This window comes from Haliaeetus albicilla, chromosome 1 (assembly GCF_947461875.1).
Source record: "Haliaeetus albicilla chromosome 1, bHalAlb1.1, whole genome shotgun sequence".
Lineage (NCBI taxonomy): Eukaryota > Metazoa > Chordata > Aves > Accipitriformes > Accipitridae > Haliaeetus > Haliaeetus albicilla.
Genome location: NC_091483.1, coordinates 12,770,087 through 12,781,287, shown reverse-complemented (window position 1 = coordinate 12,781,287; position 11,201 = coordinate 12,770,087). Strand labels below are relative to the sequence as shown.

Here is an 11,201-nt window from a genome sequence, read left to right as displayed (position 1 = left end):
GAAGAAACCAACATTAAAACCAAACATTCTGTCTTTGGTATCAGAAAATTGCGTGTTTGGGCAGTTGTTCCTGGTTTGCTATTTTAACTTATGCCACATTAACAGAGTACAGTTGACTCTGAGAAATATTTAGATAGAAGATTGTCCTCAATTTGTGTATTTTTTCATTAAATATGTATTTTAATTTTTACACAGTCCAACCTCTGGTTGATGATATCTTGAGTTTGGAGACACTAGAGACTGGGAAAATACACTGGAGAAGTTTCTCTGTCTGCATACCCTGCTCTTAGGCTCTTCCAATGGCCACTGTTGGATAGTGGATTAAACGGACCTTTGGCCTGCTTTGGTAAAACTGGTTTTATGTATACTTAATTAAAAGACAAGGCCAAATGCCTTTCTCTTGTATTCAAGCACAAAAGGCCATGGGCAGTGGTAACACGAAGAATGTGAGAATTCTCAAATAGTTTCTGACATTTTTGTGAGACCCCAGTACACAAGTGACATCTCAACAGAAGTTGTACTTCTCCAAACACTAAGATGCTGCATTCTCTGTCATGCTTTATTAATGGCTTCATGTTTTGTGTAAATCGGTCATATAGTAGCTTGTCCTAGCCATGCTCATCTTAGTAATTAAGACAAAAAATTGAACAAATACTGAGAATATATGTTGAAGACTTTAAATCATCAAATACAAAGTGTTTTTAACACATTAAAAACACTGATATATATTTTTATGCCTATGATCCATGCTCAGTCCTTTCAAATGTCTTGCTTGAGCATCATGAAAGTGAACATATTGAACTTGACTTATCAAGTGCCACCATGCCACAATATTCATCTTACACAGACTTGAGTTACAAGCAAATATCACCTTGGGGCTTATGTGTTCTACAAATCCTACATGATCATGACATATATGTCAGAATTTAACTTCTGCGGCGCTGCCACCTTTCTTGACATATGCAGCCCTTTTTCTAATTTGTCTAACTGTGGAGTCATACTTTGGAGCGCGCTTATGCAAAGAACAACATTGTATTTGTGTTTTGATTATATCCTCCCAATATTTTTACAATTACAGTTGATTACATTAGTTATTTCATCTCCAAAGTAGCTCCTATTTTAGTATAGCCCAGATCTTTAAATAAAAGTGCCTGGCTTAGCAATCCTCATTAGTTCATGTGCATATGGATTTTTTTGTAAAGTAGAGGTACTTCAGATGGGCTTCATTTCTTCATCCTTTTTGAAAGTTAAATGCTGAGCTTGTTCTGTTATAGAAATGCAACTCTGTGAAGTCAAAGTGAGCTACGGAAGCATTTGGCATTCTCTGGCCTCAGAGATATTTTAATCAGAAAAGTCCTTTTGAAGTCTCCGTTATCAAAGAAAATGGTCTTTTATATTGCCTTACCTCCATACATAGATTTCCAGTAGTGATTAATAGAGTTGATCAAAAGATCCTCCTAGTGTCCCTTAAGAAGCATCCCCTTTTAGTCCAGTGCTCTAGCAAATGTTGCTAAAATCAAGAGGTGACTGCCATAAAAATGTGATGCTAGACCATTTGCAGTCTTATGGAACCTCTCAATATTAACTGTGAAAATTAAAAAATGTAAATAAAAAGCTCTTTCTGGCAATATTTTGAGGTTGGCAAAATACTTGTAAAAATAATTTTAAAAGTTATTTTAGCAGTCTCTTCAGCCTATTTTTCAAAGTAAGATAAAACAATCTTTTTAATTGTTTCCTTATAAAATACTAAATCTTCGTCTCATTGTATGAGAGAACAGTTTTGATAGGGTCTGGGTTTTTTTCTTTTTTTTTTTCTCTTCGCTGTGAATAGTGCTTAACACATTCAGGAACTGAATGCTATGTCCTTAATTCATAGCATATTTTTATTGGTGTGGTAAATTCATTGAAAATTGATATTTTATCTATGCTTTTTTGAAAGTAAGAGAAAAGGAGAATGTGAACAGTTTCATTGATGAGGTAAGAAAGAACATTTCAGGTTTGCCATGAAAGCCTTGGACCACCAGGAATAAAGCTGGTTGTTTTACAAAAGGTACTAGAAAAATCAGATGAAATCAGAAAATCTAAATTGGAAATCTCATAGAGGCTGTTGGCACCATCTTGTTCAGCTTGTGCGGCTGCCAGTCTCCTCGGATTTCCCTCCTCCCTTGCAGTTCACTTGACACATAGCATAGAAGCTGACCCTGAGACTTTCTTGCTTAGTGACTTGCTGTCCCCACCACTCCACATCAGACTTCTGAAACAGGAAGAGAAAAAAAGATTTATTTTGAATGTCATTTTTCGTGGGAGAAAATATTTGTTTTGCACACTTTTTAAAGCTTATGGGTAGCACAGTGAAGGTCAGAGGACAGCACTAACATAGTAGATTGCCGTAACTTGTGGTGTAGGAAATGAAAAGAGGCTACATATCCAGATAACTTGTTAGTGCTCATTCCTGTTTCACATCTTCATAGCCCAGTACTTAGGTGTCATCAGCCTATATACTGGGCAAAACTGCATTAAATGTTTGACAGATATTATAATGGAAAGGCAGCATAAAAAGGCTGACTGGAGCTGCTGTAGGCGCTACGCTGGGGTTTCATTTGCACACTGATTCTGTAGCCAAAGAGACGGGAAGGCGCACACTCCAGAGTACCCACACAAAAGAATTTACAGCACACAAAAATCATCATATACATGAAGGCGCTTTGATCAAGGCAAGGCTTAATTCTGCAGTCTCAGTGATGTATGCAGAGAATGAAAGAAGGAAAGGCTATGAGAGAAAAGAGTGAGCTTAGACCGAATGTTTGAATCAGAAGTATTAATGCTGTGATTTACCATAGCCGGTCTTTAAGGTTAGATGCTTAAGTACATGTTTTCCTGGTGTGCCTCTTAATTTTTTTTTCCACAATTTTTTTTCTGTCGGTGGCTAAAGGACAACGTACTGGCTTTGAAACACCTACCACATATTGAAAACCAGAAATCTTTAAGAATACTTTAAAAATAACCTGAATGACTATTAGTTTTCGAAATCACAATGATTCTTGTAAAGTTTTAATCTCTTGTTTAAAAATGCATGGTATACAATGTGAGTTACTAAATTCGGATAATAAAGAGTTATTTAAGGGTTAACAAAAATTTGAAAGTAAAAATAATGATCTGACTTAAAACTATAGAAGGTGAGAAACAAAATGTCTAGGCTTAAATTGCTATTTTGACTAAGGTAGATTCTAAAGTCCTTCAGATTTGTGATCCCAGAGAAAGAATACAAAAGTTGAAGGCCTAGATGACCTTCAACTTTAACCTAATTATGCCCTTAGATATACGCTTCTTTGTATTGTCTTGGTTTAAAATATTGATGGATGTCCTATTGATTTGTAAGGAAATAGCGGTTGCTTAGAAAAAAACCATAGCTTTGTCTTATTCCAGAGAACATTGCTGATACTGAGATTGCATTGTTTATAAAACTATGTTTTGATATAGGAACAATGGAAGGAAGCAGCACGAGTCCAGTCTATAGTGGAGATACTATATTATTCTCAGCCATTACATCCATTCTTTCTTTCCTTCTTGAGCACTTCTACTTGCGAAAGTCAACTAAAAGGGTCTTACTTACTTAAGGAAGTTAAAGTGGAGCTAGAGTTGAAAACACCAAACGTTTTTGTGCAGCCTTTCTTTCATCCGTCACATGAGTAATTGTGTCAGTGACACCTAAACAAGAAACTATGGGCCAAGGAAACTCCCATATCAAACAGAAGACTTTTGCATAAGAAGGCTCGCGATCTGGCTTACTTTAAACTTCTCCTAAAGTGGTAGCTTGAGTATTTCTGCTGAAGACAATCTCCTTTCCTGAAACTATAAGAAATTAATCACATATAGATCGTTTATTTAAAACTTTCTTCTATATATTGCAAAATAGCTTCAATTATGGAATCAAAAGCTTTTGCTGCTGTAATGTATTTCTTTTGCCTAGCTCTTTACAGTAATTCTGCTACTGTCTTCCTAATGCTGATTGTAAATGCTTCAGGGCAAACGTTTGTGGCCTCTTAGTTATAGTGAAGCAACCAGAACACTTTGAGGTAGTTTCCAAAAACATTTTGACAAATGGTGCTGGTGGTTGCTTCACTAGTGGGTGAAGATTATCAGTATGTTAGGGGCCAATTTAAAGTTACTAAGATGGCTAGAGATGCAGTATGGTAACTATATCCACATTCGCTTACAGACATCAGTGAAAAATCTATCTAGCAGATGAAGCTTGCAAACACCTTTTCCCCTGCCCCCTGCTATTTGAAAACAGCAAGGAATGACAAAAGAAGAGTTGTGAGGCGTCCACTGGCCTTTTGAGCATGTGCTAATGGGACATCTATTTCATATTTGCTTTTTCTTCACAACATCTATTCACTTGCACTCTGGGAAGAAACTTCTGTGGTACCTGCTATCTGCAACAGCTAGCACATTGCAGCTGCACCGTAGCTATGGTTCAGGTCTCTGTTATCGAACAGAGAAGCCTTAACAGCTTCAGCCTGAGAACCAGGCTCTGGTTGAGCTCTGTAACAAATTTTCTTTCTCTGCATCAGGCATAGAGGTGATATGCAACATGCACTTCATGAGATCTTTCTGGTCTTTTTAAAAAATTACCGTTCATTTTGGCCAAGCGGTGGGAAATGAAATCAGGTAGAATAAGGGGGACCAGATGAGTACATAGTTAGAGTTAGAGATAAAATACTGTTCTAGTTTTATTATCCAAAGTGATATAATGAGATTACTTTTAATTTGAAAATATGAAATTATTTCTTATAAATGAGAAGGTGATAAGAATCCCATTTTAAAAGGGAAATACACTGAGCCACAAGAACTTTAATCAATTTACCTACAATGAAACAATGATGAATTGGAAAACAATATTTTGCTACTTCAGTGCAGGTATAATTTTATATTTTATCTTCTTATGCTGTTTAAAACACTAACCTTTTAACTCGTGGCTCTTCTGTTACTTTTGCATTTTAAAAACAGGTTTGGCTCAAACTGAACCAGCTCAAAGGCCTGAGTTATGCAGTTTTTATGGAGCAACTGAAGCACTGGAAGACTTTGCATGCTGTTTCCATGAAACCAGGAATGGAAAACTTAAGTTTGGATTGAGTATGCACTATTTAAGCTAAATTAATAGCCTTTAAAAATAACAAAATAGCTTAGGTTTATTCTCTCTTGCGCTATACATGATCAAAAAAGTTTCTCGTTAAAGTGTGACAGTGCTTTATATTGCCTGTACATAAAACCTCCATGGTTATTATACAAAAAGAAAAGGCAAATGACAGTTGGTGTCAACACTAAACAGCTTAGGGCAAACTATTTTCTCAATACGTATGTAATTTAATTGAAATGCAATATTTCATGAATATTAGAAAGTGAGGCTTTATTAAAAATGGCAAGGAAAGTGAAAGCATGACTGTTTAGAGTAACAAGCAGCACAAATTTATTCATTCAATACATCACTGAATTATTTAAAACTCAGCTTAAGCACAAGGTCATGGAATAATTTTGGCAAGTACGCACTTTTGCATGATGCATTTCCATAATTCCACTGCATCTATAAAGTTAATCACAGCTTTGGCATGCAAGCCTGCTTCATGTACTAAGCTGAGCCAGAAAAAGGCTCTGAATTAAAACCTAGGAACAAACCAAACTACTGACACTACAAATGATTTGTGATAGTTTAGAGCAGATGTGAGCTCCATAACACTAGCAATTCTTACAAATATTTCATTTACTAATATCCCATATATATTTGCAATACATATTTACAAGTGAAAACATGTCGCTGGTCTGGAGACACATCAAAATTTATGTGTGCGCACACACACACTTAGATGTCATGAGTCTTGAGGACATACTCTTTCTGTAAGGAGTGAGAGCTGACAAAAGGTGTTCTTTGGACTACAGGGAAGAGAGTGGTTGAGCTACCCTTCAAAAAACTCCATGGAAATTGAGTTGAGTTTATAAGGTGACAACTAGTATTCAGCTGTCCTGAGTCTAGACTGACTGCTAACCACTCCTGGCAGACTACTAACCCAGAGAGGCTTAATGTGTGTAATTTTCCAAACTGCATTGTCATTTCTAGGCTCCAAGTAAGACAGAATGATATGTGTGAATTGCATAAGGCTTAAGGCTTCTTCCCAGGGTATATTTAAGATTCTAAGACAAAATTCAGGCAAAATTTTGAATTTTGCAATAGAGTTTGTGCATCCAGGATTTTGCATCCCATTTCCGTATGCCTCCATCAGTTAATAAAGACAATTGTGAGTTTAAGTAAGTTTCAGTGGACTCCCATAATCACGATCACGCAATACCAGCTTGAAGATAATCTATTCTATACTAATTCTGATGTATGGCTAATTTATAATATCTGGTATAGTTGTTAAATGATTATTGTTAAAGCTTAGGAGATTGTTGTTACTGCAGTCCTTACCAAATAATTTGTGTAGCTCCAGACTAGCTTCCCAGCAGCTTGGTTGAGTACTGGTGCCTCATGGATATCAGTTGCAGGAGTGCACTATCACTTGCAGAGGTAGCATAGAAATTGCCACTACAGAAACCTGTAAGAATGAGATGTGTCAGATACCGCAGCAGTAGAATTGCCTTGATAAACGTGACTCTGAGCGCTAGGCAGAGGACCACCTAATCGTACAGACAATAATCTAGATGCAGTGATATCCCTCTCTCCTTTGCTTTGCATGTTTTGAAAGAACTGTATGCCAGCAGGGAATTGCTGGACTTATTGGTGTTTCCCCTACACTGCCTTCACATACACACAGAGAAGTAGTTATGGATCAACCAGACTTTCAAACAAGAACGCACAATTTTCATTTGAAGTCTTGGTGGACGTAATTTTCATTTTAGATAATTTGCTCAATTTATGTATTGTGCAGCTCAGTTTTTTTCCAAATTAGTCCTGAAATAGATGTAATTTATCTCAATATGCTCTCAGACCAGTGCACAAGTGACATGAAAGATACAGCATCTATATTTTGAATATGTGCAGCATGCTGAATATATTTTTTCAGCACCATTTATCTTAAGAATCGTTTAGCTGTTTTTGAAGAAGAATGCAATATTTAAAGCAATAATTTTAAAAGAGTATCCTGGTTCTATACAGGTTGTTTACAATTTAGTTGACTTCCAAAGACTTCTCTGTTTTATTTTTCAAAATGTAGAGATTTTAATCTTGGTACCCTGTTCTGCTCTTAAAGTGGGTCTATATGTAGGAGTCAGTGAGTTTCTGCTGAGTTGATGCATATAGATAACTTACCCAATCACTGCGCTGCCTTTAAGAGAAATTGCTTTATAAATTGTTTTGGGCCTCTCTGATTAATAACAAAAATCAATGAGATTTTTATTATGTTGTGTTTGTAGATACTGAAAACTGTATTATAAGTTGCAAGTGTGTTAATAGTTGTAAATTGCTATAAATCAGTTCTTGAAAGAATTAACATCTTTAGAAATTGCTGAAAGTTTCCTTGTGTTGTTAAATCTTAGAATAGTTTTCTTAGTGGAGAAACAAGCAGGAAAAATACTAGAAGGTTAAGACGATTTTTAAAGTATTTATCTGGAATAATAAGCAGTCATTTCTTCTACATTTTTGCATGTACTGAACAATGTCACTCAAGAAAATAGACACATTAGAGAATAACTCTGTGTTCTATGTGCGAACTTCATTATATAATTTCATATCACTATAAATTTGCCATCTATTCAAAACTGAAATAGAAATTGCTAGAGTACAGTTAAAAGAATTTGCCATTTTGTTTGGTGAATTTGTCTGCAGAGAACCTATTCATATTAATCAGTTCCTAATTGCCGTTCTACACAGGACAAGTTGCAAAATGACTTATAATGCCACAGATGACTATATTTGTGTAAGCAGAGAAGATACATCCCAAGGATTTAAAAGGTTTTCTTTAATATTTTAAGAATGATGTGTTACCAGTTTGACCATGAATTGCATATTCAGTGCCATGGACCTATTTTCACAAGCCAGTAGGACTGGCTGTATTACAGCCTGCTGCAAGACAGAGCTCCCACCAGAAGGGGTGTCTTGGATGTCAGTAGTCTGAGAGGTAAGATCAATTTACTGTTAATTCTTGGGAAAATGATGCTTGAAGAACATAGTTTATCAGTGAATCAGAACTGGATTTGGTGGTGTTACTGTACCCATCTTAGACTTCTAAAAGTGCACTTTTAAGGAAAAACTCCCAGTCATCCCAGTTACTGTGCTTTGGCCACTATGACCTGAATTGGATTCCTGTCAGGCGAAGTTAAGCTAGAAGGTAACTCTTGTGGCCACATCAGTGTATGAACAGGTGGGGTTTTGGGGGAAAAAAAAAGTTTGCTTTTTTGGTTTCTAATTTTAACATTTAGAAGAACTGAGAAGAACAACCTGTACAATTAAAATCAGATATTGGCAGTCTAAAGAGTATTGTTAGAGCTCTGAAAATGAGCCCTAGCATGATTTTCACTAGGAATTAATTCTATCTTAAAAATGTCAAAAGTGCAACTGTGTCTGTCAGTTCTTGGAAACAGTTAAGTGGAGGTGACCTTCTGCCTAAATCTGTGATCAGCCTATTGGGGATGATAGCTAAGCACTTCATGTATACAGTTCTATACTATGATAAACAATAATATTTAGTAAGATAATACCCATGTAATTATTTTCTTTTTCTCCCCATCAATCTAATCAAAACATCAGCACTTCCAAAATGCTTGGCATTGTTGTTTTAAGTACCATGGTCACAATAATTAATCCGTTTATTGTATCATCTCTTACTGGCTTAAGACAGATGAATAATAATTACAGAAATTGAATTTTCTGAAAAAAATATGGTTGTTTATAAAACTCCACTTAACATTGCAAGAGAAAGCTCACCAAAATTCTGTGGAGCAGAGAACGGGTCAGACTTGATCTCTCTTTAACTGCATTATATTATGTGCCTTATTCATTGGCACTTAAAAACACTAATTTGGATCTTTATGAGAGGACAACAAACATCTTCTGTTTGCCTTCAGCCTAACAGTTTGTTGTTGACTTTTCTCTATTCATTTAGCTGTAAGTACAAAGCAACTGTCACTCTGATGTGATTTTTACTCCAGATGTTAGAAAAACAGAAAATTATGCCTACCAAACACGCACAGTCTTTGCTGTCACAAGCTATGCATTGTCTTAAGACAGACTCTTTTAACTGTATTGGTTCCAATGGGAAATCTCACTGCAAAGACACTGTATGAGAATCTAATATATAAATCATGGATTATCTGATTTTATTGCCCTTTTTACTCATGAGTCTTGCAAGCCAGACAGTTCACAGGAAAGGGACCAAGAAAAGATCTAAAAAGATTATATCATTTTTTTTAAATTACTCTTTGGCTGTACTTAAGGGAATATGTCCTATCCTTAAGCAACTGGCTTGATGTCATTCCCTGAAGATTCTGCTAAAGTGGTTCTTGTGTGACATAACAGATAATAGTGTTGGGGTTTTGAGATGCCTGTTCTTCTCACCATAATTTAAGTAGTCTTAGGAGGAGCACAGACTATGCTATTTTTGTATTTAGTGAAGGCCTCTCTTTAAAGGTGAGTCACAAACAGCCCAGCTATTCTATCTCAGATCATCTCCCCAGCGATTTATGCATGCTTCTTCCTAAAAATAATTCCCACTGAAGCAATTAACCCAGATAACCACCCTCCAGAATCAGAGCTGTGTTCTCTTGGCTCCATTTCTCTCCTTTTCCAGACTCTGCAGATCCCCAAAGAAGAGCAAGAGACAAAGAGAAAGAATAATAGGGCTAGACTCAGTGGAGAAGTCGTTGTTGTCCTTCAGAACCAAACCTTAGGTGAAAAAGATAGTACAGCCTTTTCTGCTGATTTTTCTACACAGCTGTTCCACCTATGCTCAGGTATGGGTCATCTGAGCAGGCTATTGACTGCACAGGGCTGAAAAAAACTGTCATTACGTTGAAGAGGATATAAAGCTGGGGCAGGAGCCACTGCAGGCAACTTTGATCTCAGCCTCCTGGAAAATCCAGTCCTTTGGGAATGGAACTTGCTGCCTCCTTGGCCACAGGAGTGAAGTTTTTCCCCAGAAGGGTCGTGCTAAGATTCCTTCATGTGCTTTTACAGGAGGAGAAAATCTGAGCCTTGCCCACAGAGCTGCCATTCCCACAGATAATGACCAAATGGTAATTACGGAAGTGAAGTTGTGAAATACCGGTAACTACTGGGAGGACACAGATGCCCTCAGCACCACTGTTAATGAATGATGGACAGGACCATGGGCCTCTCTGCGGCATCTGAGGAATGTTCCTGTAAAAGGTTGCAAGCAGCGTGTTCAACTTCAGAATGGAACAAAGATGGGATTTCAGCATATTAAACGCAATGCAATTCTCAGTCTGTCCACATTTTAAATATGAAGTCTAGGGTGTGAATGCTGCTATATTTAGTTCTGCAACAAAATCCTCCACGTTAGTGAAAACAAACAATTGATTTTATGGTCTTGTGCCAACACAGAGTTGTATCTCTGTGCGTAGGTTTGTTGTACTCTGTGAAATGAAGAACTGCTCATCTTAAATGCCTCTCCAGACATTCTGAAGCTACAGATATTTCTGTGAGATAAAATATACCAGAAACAGAACGGTGGTCTTGCTTGTTAAAATGTTATGGAAGATTAAGCTGTGAAAATACTTTCTGTGACCTTGCTTTATGAATAAAACACTGCTTGTTCCAGTGGTGGGTGAAATTAGAAAATGCAGAAGAAAGGAAAATGACAGCTATCAGTTCTTATGAAGTTATGTTGCCGTTGCAAGCAAATTGTAACCCATGCTATCCAAATGAAGACCATTTCACTTCTAATGACCAATATGAATATGCAAATATTCTAAACAAAAATCTTCCCACTACAGTAAAGTACATATTTACTTTGGAGAGTAGCAGACATCCCATTTTTAAAATTCCTTTTTATCATTTGTACCTCGAAGGCCCTACATCACAGTTCTTTTGCTTACCGTTTGTTTTAAAAATAGACTGTTTTCTCCACTAGCATGTCAATGACACTGCTTCAGTCAGCGAGATTTCAGATTCCCATTAGTGATCTGTTTCCTTCCCTAGAGATATATGGCCTCCTCGGCACTGCTGGTCTCTGGTTATGGCTCCCCATTAG

General features: G+C 36.7%; 1 long non-coding RNA gene across 1 annotated transcript; it reads left to right on the top strand.

Moving 5' to 3' along the window:
• The first annotated feature begins 48 nt into the window (after positions 1-48).
• Positions 49-10,963, top strand: LOC138684678 (uncharacterized). Its single transcript, XR_011323926.1, has 5 exons — positions 49-346; positions 5,011-5,136; positions 7,865-8,111; positions 9,780-9,942; positions 10,166-10,963. It is a non-coding gene; the product is annotated as an uncharacterized lncRNA (long non-coding RNA).
• The last annotated feature ends 238 nt before the right edge of the window (positions 10,964-11,201 follow it).